The sequence below is a fragment of the Suncus etruscus genome, chromosome 1 (assembly GCF_024139225.1).
Source record: "Suncus etruscus isolate mSunEtr1 chromosome 1, mSunEtr1.pri.cur, whole genome shotgun sequence".
In the NCBI taxonomy this organism is placed as follows: domain Eukaryota; kingdom Metazoa; phylum Chordata; class Mammalia; order Eulipotyphla; family Soricidae; genus Suncus; species Suncus etruscus.
This window is the reverse complement of record NC_064848.1, coordinates 106,158,833-106,172,745: the sequence shown is the minus strand read 5'-3', so window position 1 is coordinate 106,172,745 and position 13,913 is coordinate 106,158,833. Positions and strand designations below refer to the sequence as shown.

At 35.8% G+C, this 13,913-nt stretch overlaps 1 pseudogene; it reads left to right on the top strand.

Moving 5' to 3' along the window:
* LOC126013508 (STE20-related kinase adapter protein beta-like) overlaps positions 1-10,671 on the top strand; it is an 89,091-nt pseudogene extending 78,420 nt beyond the window's left edge.
* Positions 10,672-13,913: the final 3,242 nt, after the last annotated feature.

Sequence of the window (13,913 nt, the reverse complement as noted above, 5' to 3'; positions counted from 1 at the left end):
GTGCCAATTTTATATACAATAAGTCAAATACTCAGAACTTTTGCGGTAACAAAACAATGCCAATTTTTGGTAACAGCAACAATGCTCTGTTGGGAAATCCAGGGCACCCTTGCAGTACTGGGAACCTGGGGTATCATGGAGTGCTGAGAATCAAATATGCTATACACCTACAATTTACTCCTTCTCTTCAGACTCAGAGCATTTTATTTTTTTAAATAACAGCATTAAGTATGATAATGATTTTAAGGCAAGAACTTAGCAAAATATTAAAGCAAAAAAGTAACAAAAATAAGAAAGAAAATAAAGAAGTTTCTCATCAACAAAAACATCAAGTTGAGAAGAAAATGTCTAATGTCTAAGGAAAGTGCTAATGTCTAAAAAATAAGAAAACACCCACAAATATCTACACTAATATAAAGCAACTATACATAATATATCATGTAAGCACATAAACAAACGTGTTACTGAATATGAAAATATTTACATTGTAAACACTAGGTGAAACATTAAAATATCAAAGTATGCATAATTATTCAATATCATATAATCAACATATTGAGATTCTGCTGAGTCATAAAACATCTCCTTTCAAATCATTACCTGGAAAATATAATACTATTATTTTCTTGATTATTTAATGTATATATTTTTACACACACTCCATAATTAATTTTTTCTATGTAGTAAGCTAAAAAACTAATATGCCCAAGATCTCACACAATGTTAGTTATAGAATGCAAATTTGGGGAATGATAATCTTCTGTGATTCAAGAGTATACAGAGTAAGCCCTCAGCTCCAGCACAGGGAGACAAATATTTAATTAAACAGATCATTCTTGTTTTGTTCAGAAAAAAACTTGCATTAGCATTGTGTTCAGGGAGAGCTAAACTGATGTTTATATTTTTTTTTTTTTTTTTTTTTTTTTTTTGGTTTTTGGGCCACACCCGTTTGACGCTCAGGGGTTACTCCTGGCTATGTGCTCAGAAATCGCCCCTGGCTTGGGGGGGACCATATGGGACGCCGGGGGATCGAACCGCGGTCCTTCCTTGGCTAGCGCTTGCAAGGCAGACACCTTACCTCCAGCGCCACCTACCCGGCCCCAGAATGTTTATATTTTTATATTACTATGCTTGACTTCAGTTGCTTCTCTGAAAAATCTCCAGTGAAAACTACAATAAAGTTAGATGGATGTCCTATATATAAGCAGCTCTGTTATAAATTTTGTTTTAATTTTTGTTTTAAATTTGTGTTAAAACCAAAATGTCAAAAATATTTAAAATTTTCTGGAAAAATAAATATACTGATTAAACAATTGGTCATTGCAAAAAATTGTTTCTAAATCAGTTCAAATATTGACATGCTAAATGCATTTTATAAATTCACTAAGGTATCTTCAGATTGAAAGTCTTGATTTCCACTAGGAATAAATTTATATTCTGCTTCAGGGGAGCAAGATGTCTTTCATTTCTTCATCATTCAGTGCTTAGCCACTCAGTCAAAAACTTTAGCCTCAAGCCTCTATAGGAATTAACGAGCAGAAACCATAAAAGATTGACAACACTAAATTGAAAGGTTGACAAAGTCCTGACTTTAATAAACCTGGGCTTTTTCCTCTGCTAATTAAAATTTTAAGCAGTATTCTATTTTTGTATAAAAAGCGTATAAAAAGCATTTTGGAGAAGTACAGATAGAAACAAAACATTTTATACATGCATTTTATATATACAAATATATATCTTTATATATATTTATATATGTGTGTGTCTATATATAAACCTCAAAAATTCTGCTTTAACATACAAATACTAGAAATCTTGTTCTCACTAAATAATGTGCAATACATGTTACATATGACTTTCTTTGTTAATACAAATGGAGTCAACTCATACAGTTGAATATCAGGAGCTACACGTCCTGGCATATCTTCTTGTTCTTTGAGCACCATTATATTTAGAGTTTTGCTTATAGATATCCCATTGGGATTTTGACACTCCAGTTGTGAATTAAGAATCAAAAGTATAAACATTATTTGGAAACATGTTAGAAATTACAAGATATCTATTTTGATTCAAAACCTAGTGGGTAAGTAACTATGATATAGCATAACCTTAATGTAATTTATATTCCTTTATAACTGAGAAGCACTATTTCTTGGGGTTTGGGGTATCACAGTGGAATTCTCACCAATCTTAAAGATAGAATCCAGGGGACATGATAATACTATAATGGGTAGAGTATTTGCCTTGCGTATGCTTGATGTGGGTTCAATCACTGACATCCCATATGGTCACAACAAGGCCATGACAAATAAGTGCAGAGTGCTGAGCTATAAATGACTACTGAACATCAAACAAACAAAACAGATAGACCCCAAATCCATCTATTAGAGAGTAAGTCCAGATACTTTTCTGTAAATCAGTAATGTCCACGTTATGGGAGATTAAGGAATTTTACTTAGATGTTCCTCTTCGATAAACTATGAACAATAGATCATTTAAAATTACAATACATTGTTCAAACTTCACCATGCAGCAGAAATATGACAATGTAGGCTCTATAGATTTGCAAGGTATTCTGTCTCCTTCCCCTCTAGCCAGAGGGAACCTGGTCTTGATTTGAAATGTAGCCCCGCCCTCAGAGAAGCAACACTGAAGCAAGGAGCAATGATGGATGGCTATAATCATAGAATAATACCTATCGCAGATTCATCGTGCAGAGTGACTGTAATAGGGAAGAAAGTTTCCTATCATCCTACTGTGTTACTTGCAACCCCAAGCCCATGTCCCCTCCCCACCTAAAACTTTACTTCAGAGAAAAATAAAAAACTGTCATTATAGCACTACCCATAGAAAACCAAAGAAGAAAAGATATTCATTAGATAGTCCATTGTACAGACAGAAGTATACCAACCAAAAGTAAAATATTGTAATGACATGAATTAGAAGAAAGAGAACAAATATATATCCAAATTCACTTTAAATAATATCTCAATCAGACTTAACATAAAAATTTTAACATAACTTGTGGATATTTATAATGGATATCAAGACACTCATAAAGTAAAAGAAAACATGGAGAGGCAACACTGTACCTAAGAAGAATAATAAGAAAATTTTCATGGAATGAGGCCCATCTGAGTTTAATCCCTGGCATTTCATAGCTGGTCATGAGTGTTTCCTGAATAAAAACCAGAAGTAACCCCCCGATAATCAACTAGTATGGTCCAAAAACAAAGGAAGAAGCTAGAAGAAAGAAGGAAGCAGAAAAGAGGAAGAAACTAGAAAGAAGAAAGAAAGATTAAAGAGTATCTCTCCAAACACTGAGTCTATAAAAAATGCATTCTGAAAATTAATCATTTAATATATAAAATGAATACTATTAAAATATAAGAAGTGGGAATATATATATAAGAAGTGGGATTGACCTTTTGATAAAAGTAATTAGTAATACTGAAATGTAGAAATGACTCAAAATAAAGGCATGAAAAAAAAAGCCAGAGAGATAAAATATGATCTTTCTCTCATCTTTTATTTTCTATGTAAAATGCTTGATTAAAAAAGGACTTTTCAGGGCCTGAGAGATATCATGAAGATAAGGCGTTTGCCTTTCATGCAGAAGGATGGTGGTTCGAATCCCGATATCCCATATGGTCCCCTGTGCCTGCCAGGGGCAATTTATGAGCATAAAGCCAGGAATAACCCCTGAGCACTGCCGGGTGTGACCCAAAAACTGAAAGAAAAAAAAACTTTTCTCCATAGGCAGAACACTTCAGACTTCGGCCTTAAATAAGTCTTTGATGATAGGATGCCAATGGCAAAAGTTATAGCATCAAATCAGTATAAATGGGACTACATTAAACTAAACAGTTTCTGTATGGAAAAAGAAAAGTGGGCTAAAATTAGAAGACAGCAACAGAATGGGAGAAAATTTTTGTACTCAACATATGATATAAAGGTTTAATATCTAGGACATACAAAGTACTCACAAAAGTTAATTCCACAAAACCTAAAAACCCCATCTAAAAGTGGGTAGAAAAAATGAACAGATACTTCTCTAACCAACAGATGGCCAACAGACACACAAAACAATGTTTACCATCACTTATGATTAGGGAAATTCAAATTAAGACAACAATAAGCTATCATTTTACATTAGTGAGGAAGGCACACATCAAAAATAATGGGAAAAATCTCTGTTGGTGGAGAAGTAGTGAAAAAAGAAACTCATTCACTATTTATTGGTGGAAATGCTGCCTGATCCAACTCCTCTAGAAAAAAGTGTGGAGTATTCTCATTAAACTAAAAAATTGAGCTGTTATATGAAAAAGAAATTTTTCTTTTGGGTATCTATCCCCAGAACAGAAAAAAATTCATCCAAAAGAATGCATGCACATTGATATTCATTGCACTAAGTACAAAAGCTAAGAGTTGGAATCAAACTAGATGTCCTACAACAGAAAAATGGATCTTGAAGATGTGGTACATATATAAAATGGAATACTACATACTGTAGGGAATGATGCAATCATGAAATCTTTAGCAACATGGATGGAATTGGAAGATATGTTAAATGAAGTAATCTAGAAGGATAAATACAGAATGATATCACTTATATGTAGTATTTAGAATAACTGCATGAAGAAATGCAATGGTCCAAATGAAAGTTGTCTCCAACAACCTTGGCCCCAAAGTATAGTGAAGAGAAGGAAAAAAAAACTGATTGGAAGAGGATAAACACAAATATTAAAGGATGAGGGCCAAGTAACCAAGTGGTCTCAGGTGTATTGGTGGAAATTAAAAAAAAAAGAAAAGAAAAAGAAAAGAAATAAATATTCAAGCCAAAGTCAATAACAGTGGAATCAAGAGACTCAAATTCTAACAATCTAAACTTTAAATGGGCCTGTTATACTGGCATTCTGGGATCAAAGGGTGGTGTTTGGGATACACTCTGGGAACATGGTAGAGGGAGGTTGACACTGGTGGTGGAATTGACCCTAATTCATTGCATGTGAAATTCAACTATGATGGACTTTATAAATCACAATGTTTTCTATAAAAAAATAAAGAAAAGACCCTTTCCCATCCTATTGAAACTTGTGCTATTTTGGGGGATAACATGGACTGAGCCACACCTAACAGAGCCTTTGCATTGAGGAAGTACTTCTAGTGAGGTAGAAGGCCTATCTAGTGCCAGGGAGAGAACCTATGTTGGCTACATACAAGGCAAGTTCCCTATTATTCTAGCCCTGAAACTTGCATATCTACAGGTCCTTCTTCTTACTGTAATAACTCCTTCATCCTCCCCCTGCTTTTGCAAATTATACTGTCAAATAATTCTTTCCTTATAAGTACAATTATTTTTTCATTTGACAAGTGAGTTAAGGATTTATTGAAAGAATGTTGTTGATGAAATCTGCACTAGCATTTATAAAAGGTTTCCCTATAGAAGTACACCCTAAGCAGGGCATACTAAGTGAAATATGGGAAATCATTGAACATAAAACTGAGTTCTTAGCCTGAATCATCATTAGAATAGCATGCACCTAACAGTTTCTATTTCATCTACTTTTTCATGTCTTTTAGTCTTACTTTATTATTCTTTCTTTGTTTTGTCTGTCATTGTCATAGCAACTTTCATACAAAAGTAGCATAGAGACTCTTCTTTAAAATATCTTGAAAGTTGCCTATTGTATTCATTTATACCATTTTAGTTCCTGTATAAACCTAGACATTTGCATTAAAATGGCACTACTCTCTCTGGAGTGTGCTTGAATTCTGACACTTGGTGTAATTCTGCTTGTGCTAAATATTTTATATAGAAACAGTGAAACTCATTCTTTGAGTACTCTAACTTCTGATTCTCAATTTCATACTCTTCTCTAATGAACCTTTATTTAAACTCTATTTTCTCACTCACATTTCAATTGTTTCCAGTGAGGCCTAAATTGATCTGATTCCCAGATCAGTAGGCACTTAATGGCTTAAACCTGAACAGACTCTTTTAAGAACAGCGTTAATTTAATATTTTGAAAATAGATCCAATTTCCATTAAGATTCACTTGGTTTGAATTAACTTTTCATGTTTATGTTATATTTTTGTTTGAAGACAAGAAAAAAACAACAGTAATTAGAATTTAATTGTGATTTTACAACTCATTTTCAGTATTTATGCTATACAATCTTTGTCCTCATTCTAACTTTTTCCAATTAATAATTTAAAATATTTCCTATCCATATTTTAATGTGAAGATCTTTGAAAAAATTGAAATAATTGTTCATGAATTATCCTAATACTCACCAAGCATATTTAATGATTAATATTATATTTGTTTGAATATGCATATATTTATCTTAAAAAATCTAACAGTTTATTGTAAATACCCAATTTTTATTAAAAATTTTATTAGAGTTCTATCTGCTTAAAGGATATAGATAGTCGTGAGGGAGAGCAAAGTCTAAGTCTGAGTCTGACAGGAGGGTCCCATGGAAAACCAGGCCAGTGAGGTGGTTGTAAGATTGATTTGCTTCTTTGTCTCACATTGCTCCTAGGTTAGGAGCCCAACCACAATACATTAAAACACACACACACACACACACACACACACACACACACACCTTGTAAATGTCACAGTGTGAAAACAACACAGAATCCTACCACATAGGGTAAATGAAGATGTTAGTTCCAAAGACTCAATCAACATCAGCTAAATATATAATCTTTCTGATAAGGAATTCAGAAAGAGTGGAGGATGTTCAAAAAACTCAAAGAAATCATGGAACAAACACAAAGAACATCAAATAAGGTTTAAGAGAATATGAGAGTAGAAATGAGAAAACTTCAAATTGAATTAACATGTCTGAAAAACTTGGTAGGCAAAATAAAAAAAAAAATGACTGGATAGCCTCACCAGCAGAGTAAAATTGGTGTAGGATAATCAGTGAGATGGAAGAAGAGCTGCCTAATAAAAGAAGATGGAAAAGATCCTTAAAACAAATGAGTGGAAGTTAGAAACAATCCTCAAAATAAGAGAACAGATCTTTGGGATAAATTCAACAATAATAATAATAACAACAAAAACAAAACATATTTCTGAGTCATATTAGGAAGGAAAAAATTTTCAGTGAAAATGCAACAAAGACATCATTGCTGGACAGTTTCCAGATCTGAAAAAGTGCAAGAATCCACATCCTGGATGTCTGAAGAGTACCACCTATAAGAGATACAAATAATAGCACCCTAAGGCATCCTAGTCACTAAGATGAAAACCATCTTTGTTAGAATATAGAAAGCAGCAAGATTAAAAAGGAAAATTACATACAAAGAAGCATCCTTAAGATTTACAACAGATTGATCACAAGCAACCCTCTACTTCCAAACACAGTTGTGGGACATAGTGAGAAAATTCAGTGAAATAACGCTTTGCCAAGAATACTTAATTGAACCAGACTCATTCAAGTTTGTTTTTTTTTTAACTTTTTTTATTGTGGGCAAAGTGAATTACAAATCTTTCACAGTAATATTTAAGGCACATAGTAGTAATGAATAAGGGACATTCCCACCACCAGTGTTGTCCTCCCTCCACTCCTGTTCCTAGCATGCATCCCTCCTCCCCCTCCTGTACCCCCCCTAATGCTAGTGCAACTGTTCCCCCAAAGTAGAGTAGATTGGGTATCATTTCTGTTATCATTGACTTTGGTACCATTCATTTTTTCCTCCCTCCAATTTTCATGTTGATCAAGGTGACTCAGTAGTGTGGCTCTATTGGAGATATAAGAAGGGATATGGGAAGAGTCAGTGTAGGTGCTATAAGTATCTCTTTGGAAGAAGAAAGGGGAATGAAGAAAAAAAAGAAGGAAAAAAGTAACAAAACAAAATAAAATGAGACAAGACAAAAACAAAACAAAACAAAAAACAACAAGAGAGTAACAAAAAAAAAGTACAAAAAGGATTAAGAAAATAAAGAGTAGATCAAAAATCAAAACCATCAGCTGCAAAGAAACAACAACAAGAAAAGCAAAAACAAAAACAAAACAAAAAAACAGACAAGCAACTTCTTAAAAAAAGGGCTGTGTTTCTTTTCTTTTTTTTTTCTTTCTTTCTTTTTTTTTTTTTTTTTTTTTTTTGCATAGGCACAATAAACATTGGGGAAATTAGAAATGGGAATTCCCTTGGCCTAAAAGATACATGGTTCCTCTGCTCTTGAAGCATATTGCTATGGGAACAACTATAGGCTCTGTGCTCACTCTTTTAAACACCCAAGGTCTTTTTATGGTGCCAGAAGACTTTCCATTCAGGTGTAGGCAATGGCATCCCACCTCTGTAGCTGATTCAAGTTTGAAGAAAGGATATACTTCATGGAAAAACAATAGCTCGGGAACTTTGCAGAATCAAAGCCAGCCTTAAAAGAAAAGTCAAAGGGAAGAGAGATCCCCAAAACACACCAAACTTCAAAAAATAAAAAGATAGCAAAAAGCCCATGACAGTAATCATGATCTTAACATTTATGGAATAACTACATCAGTTAAGAACACAGAGTGGGGGCCAGAGCCATAGTACAGTGGTAGGGCATCTGCCATTCATGCAGCCTATCCAGGACGAATGGTGGTTCGAATCTCGGTATCCTATATGGTCTACCAAGCCAGGAGCGATTTCTGAGTGTATAGCCAGAAGTAACCCCTGAGCATCACCAGGTGTGGGCCAACCCCCCCCTTAAGAAAACAACAACAAAGAAAACAGAGTGGCAAATGTATCAGAAAATTGAATTCAACGTTTTTCTGCCTGCAAAGGGCACATTTAAATATTCAAAGCAAAATGAGACTATACACCAAGCCAACTCTTGGAGGACATTACTTCAAGCAAACTACTCCTTTCAAATGACTGTGGAGGCCATACTAATGTAGACAACAGAGTTCAGCCTTCACAAGGTTCTACGAGACAGATAATCAGAAATATGCTCATTAGGAAGAAATAAAACTCTTACTATATATGCACACAATAAGGGGCCAGAAGAATACTTAAAATAATTGTTATTAGACATATGGAAAGACATCAGCAACACAATATTAGTTCAACACTGCTCTCTCTACTTGTTATAAATCAACCAGGTTGCTCGGTAGGGGCGAAGTAGGTCCCAACCGGCTGCCTGCCTGGAGCTGGGGCAGAGTTTTCAGCTGACTGGCCCTGGGCCAGGTCGTGTGGGTGGTCTGGCTGTAGTCCCCTAGTTCGAACCTGTTCTCCAGGAAGACTCCCCCGCTACTGAGAATCCCCCTGGCCTGGTGGCTAGCAGGATATTTCTGCCTCTTAAACATAAAGCCAAAATCTCCTGTGAAGTAAAGCTAAAATAAAATACCTCCTGGAATAAATCATTTATTTTTGTTTCTTTTTGTTTTTGGCCACTTTCTATGAACTAAAGCGATTCAATTTCTCTTTTGAATTGTTTCTGTACTTCAAGAACACAAGTTGAATCACTCAGACCTGAAAAACACAGTCTGAATCCAGTATTCACCAATACTTGGTTGACCAGCCAACCTTTTCCTGGCTGCTTCCATCTACTAATGCCAAAGACGTGATCTGTTGGGTCCACTAATGTTTGATGAACTGCAAGTGGAAATAGAAAGAGAGTTTGATAATTTGATTTCGGTCTATCTTGCACCTCATACCCCTATAGGGACACTGGCGACCGTCAAAATCACATCTGGAGAAGTGCACTGAGGAGTGCCTGAATACTTTTCAGAAAGCAGTGATTCTATCTATTATATTTTCCAGCACCCCCATATCACAACTCACTGGACTATTTTCACTTTTGGCAGCTGCCTTTGGGTTATTTCTCCATTTATGGCCTTTGGTTTGGCCAGTGAACTCTTGAAGAGGCACTTCCCTGATGGAATGATAGAGACTTTGATCCAAAGTATCCTCTTCAGAGCTGTCAGGGGGCTGAACTACCTGCACCAGAACGGCTGCATCCACAGGAGTATTAAAGCCAGCCATATCCTCATTTCTGGTGATGGCCTGGTGACCCTGTCTGGCCTGTCCCATCTTCATAGTTTGATTAAGGATGGACAGAGGCATAGGGCTGTGTACGATTTCCCACAGTTCAGCACTTCTGTGCAGCCCTGGCTGAATCCAGAACTACTGAGACAGGAATTGCATGGATATAATGTACAGTTGTAATCACAGCCTGTGAATTGGCCAGCGGGCAGGTTCCTTTCCAGGACACACACAGGTCGCAGATGCTGTTATAGAAACTGAAAGGTCCTCCTTATAGTCCACTGGATGTCAGTATTTTCCCTCATTCAGAATCTAGAGTGAAAAATTCCCGGTCAGGATGAATGAAAAAAATCCCGGGGATTGGAGAAAGTGTTCTTGTCTCTGGGGATACTCGCACAGTAAGCAGCGACCGATCACAAACACCAGCCTCAAGAGCCTTCTCTTCTGCCTTCTTTAACTTGGTGCAACTCTATTTGCAAGAAGATCCTGGAAAAGGGCCATCAGCAAGCAGTTTATTGTCCCATGTTTTCTTCAAACAGATGAAGGATGAAAGCCTGGACTCGCTCCTTTCACTGTTACCTCCTGCTCATCAGCAGCTGTCAGGAACTCGGCCACCAACCGCACCTTGGACAGAGGTGGAATATGATTTTCCTGAGGAGAAAAACTCAGACTGGGAATTCTAGGTCAAATTCTAGGGCAAAACCCTTTGATGTCCTATATACTTGACACATTTTTTCCTGCTCTATTTTTCTTCTGTCTTGCTAAGAATAAAAACTCGAATTAAACTTGAAAATACAGTCGGTGTACTGGAGATTCTGCCATTTAAAACCACTCTTTTCGATGGAGCAGGAGTGCCTTGGCCTTCTGTTAGCTCAGCAGATGAGGACAACACCAGGGAATCTTTAGAACTCTTTACCAATGTCCATTTAATGCCATTTATTCTCTATGTTTTTTCCTGAAGCTGTGACTAACTCCTCTTCTTGATATTCTCACATAATTTTTAAGCCAGTGAAAATTTTAATTGTTTATCTATCCTTCAGGAATCGAGATTGGAGAGGTCCTGCCAACTGTGTTCTGACTTCCAGATTCTATAGTATTTTTGATCAGCTACTGTTAAACCAACAAGCTAGATTATCCTGGCATCCTTTTTTGGTAGGAGGGAAATGTTTCTATTTTCCCATATTTTTCTGTTAATACTAATGGTAATACCAGACAAACTAAGCCTCACTTACATTAAATGATTCACTTGAGATCTACAGAGAAGTTCATTGTTTTTGTTCTTTAAAGGGACTAAGTTAACATTTCTCTATTAATATAAATTATTGATACTAAATTAATGCACCCCATGGGAGCTGAATAAAGATATATTGAATTAAAAAAATAAATCAACTAGGCTAAAACTTAACAAGAGAGAAATGGAAAAGAGGATCTTAGTAGAACTATATAGGGTTTTCTATCCCTATTTTCTATCCCCATTATTCTCCAATGCACATGGGATTTTCTCCAAGAAATACCACATACTACGTCATAAAACATAACTCCATAAAATCAAGAGGATAGAAATTTTATCAACTATCTTCATTATTCACTAAAATAGAAGTAAATTATAAACAGAAATGGAGAAATAACCTTAACACCTATAAATTAAACTTCTCACTACTGATCTCACTAGTGGGTCAGTTGAAATCAAGGAGGAAATCATAAGATGCCTAGGAAAAAATGAGAATGAAGGCATGAATGATCAAAACTTCTGAGACACAGCAAAAAAAAGTATTAAGAGGAAATTCATAGCTTTGCAAGTATTCATCAGGAAGAAAGAAAGGTCTACAAAAATAATGGCACAACTTAAGAACTTAGAAAATTATCAGCAAAAGTAGACAAAGGTAGCAGGTGGAAGGAAAGAATAAAAATTAGAACAAAAATTAATGAAAAGTTAAAAAGATCAATGAAAGCAAAAGTTTGTTTGTTTGGTTGGTTGGTTTTTGGATTTTGGATCACACCTGGTGCTCAAGGGTTATTCCTGGCTATGCGTTCAGAAGTTGCTCCTGACAGGCACCAGGAACCATATGGGATGCTGGGATTCGAATCAGTCCTGGATCAGCTGCATTCAAGGCTAATGCCCTACCGCTGTGTTATCTCTCTGGCCCCAAAAGTTAGTTCTTGAAAAAAAATAAACAAAATAGATAAACCATTAGCAAAACACAAAGAAAGGGATAAAAGGACACTGAAAGAATCAAATTGAAAAGAGGAGTGCTACTAAATGATAATATATTTAAGAAAATTAACTAGCCAATAAACTTTTTTTTTTTTTTTTTTGGTTTTTGGGCCACACCCGGCGGTGCTCAGGGGTTACTCCTGGCTGTCTGCTGAGAAATAGCTCCTGGCAGGCTCAGGGGACCATATGGGACACCGGGATTCGAACCAACCACCTTTGGTCCTGGATCGGCTGCTTGCAAGGCAAACACCGCTGTGCTATCTCTCCGGGCCCGCCAATAAACTTTTTTTTTATATAATAATATATTGTATATACATTGTATTCCATTATTGAATAACAATATTTTTTTTTCTTAACACCACCCATCACCAGTGCAACATTCCCATCACCAATGTCCCAAGTCTCCCTCCTCCCCACCCGACCCCCGCCTGTACTCTAAACAGGTTCTCAATTTCCCTCATACATTCTCATTATTAGGACAGTTCAAAATGTAGTTATTTATCCAACTAAACTCATCACTCTTTGTGATGAGCTTCCTGAGGTGGCCAATAAACTTTTAAAGGGTGGTGATAGCCTTCCCTGTGAAGGCAGTTGGGTTTGAACCCTCTGTAATGGCAGTTGTACCTAGACAAGACCAGTGAACATGCCCCTTAGACAGGCCTCCTGCAATGGATAATTGCTCCTGAAGTATAAAAGGGAAAAAAATCTAGCAGCTTGGGGAGTGGGGGGAGGGTGTCCAGGATAGATACAGGAGCAGTGCCTGCCAGTTCGTGGGTGACAAGTAAAAAAGCACTGGTAAGATGCTGCCTTTTCTGTATCTATTCCTCATTCTCTATTCTTTCTTGAAACCAGATCTACAGGTCTCCTAGCCACCTCTGGCCAGTGAATTTCTACCTATCTTTCTCTCAGAAACCTTGGGGCACAGCATCCCCTGGTAGCTAGCTACAACTACAGATACTACAGAAATACAAAAATAATAAGAAATTACTTTGAGAATCTTTAGGCCACAAAAGAAGAATACTTGGAAGAAATAAATATTTTTGGACACCAAAAAAAAAAAAAAACCCTCTAAAGTTTGAACCAGGATGATTTAGATTACATGAACAGATTTATTACATTTCAGGAAATTAAAAGGTAAGTCTTCCCAAAAACAAAAGTCCATGTCCAGATGAATTCACTAGTGAATTCTTTCATGCATTTAAATTGGACCTACTTTCAATCCTTTTCAGCTCTTCTAGGAAGTTGAAGAAACACAAACAAAAAGTTAGTTCTTAGAAAAAAGTAAACAAAATAGATAAACCATTAGCAAAACTCACAAAGAAAGGGATAGAAAGATACTGAGAGAATCAAATTGAAAAGAGGAATGTTACTAATTTATAATGTATTTAAGAAAATTAACTAGCCAATGAACTTTTCAAGGGTGGTGATAGCCTTCCCTGTGAAGGCTGTTGGATTTGAACCCTCTGTAATGACAGTTGAACCTGGACAAACACTCCCAAGTAGTTTTTATGAAGCAAACATCAGCAAGATAACAAAATCAGAGACACTAAAAGAAAAGAAAAGAAAAGAAAAGAAAAGAAAAGAAAAGAAAAGAAAAGAAAAGAAAAGAAAAGAAAAGAAAAGAAAATTGTAGGCCAATATCATTGATAAACGCAAATGCAAGGATTCTTAATAAAATACTAGCAAATAAATTTCAAAAACTCATCAAGG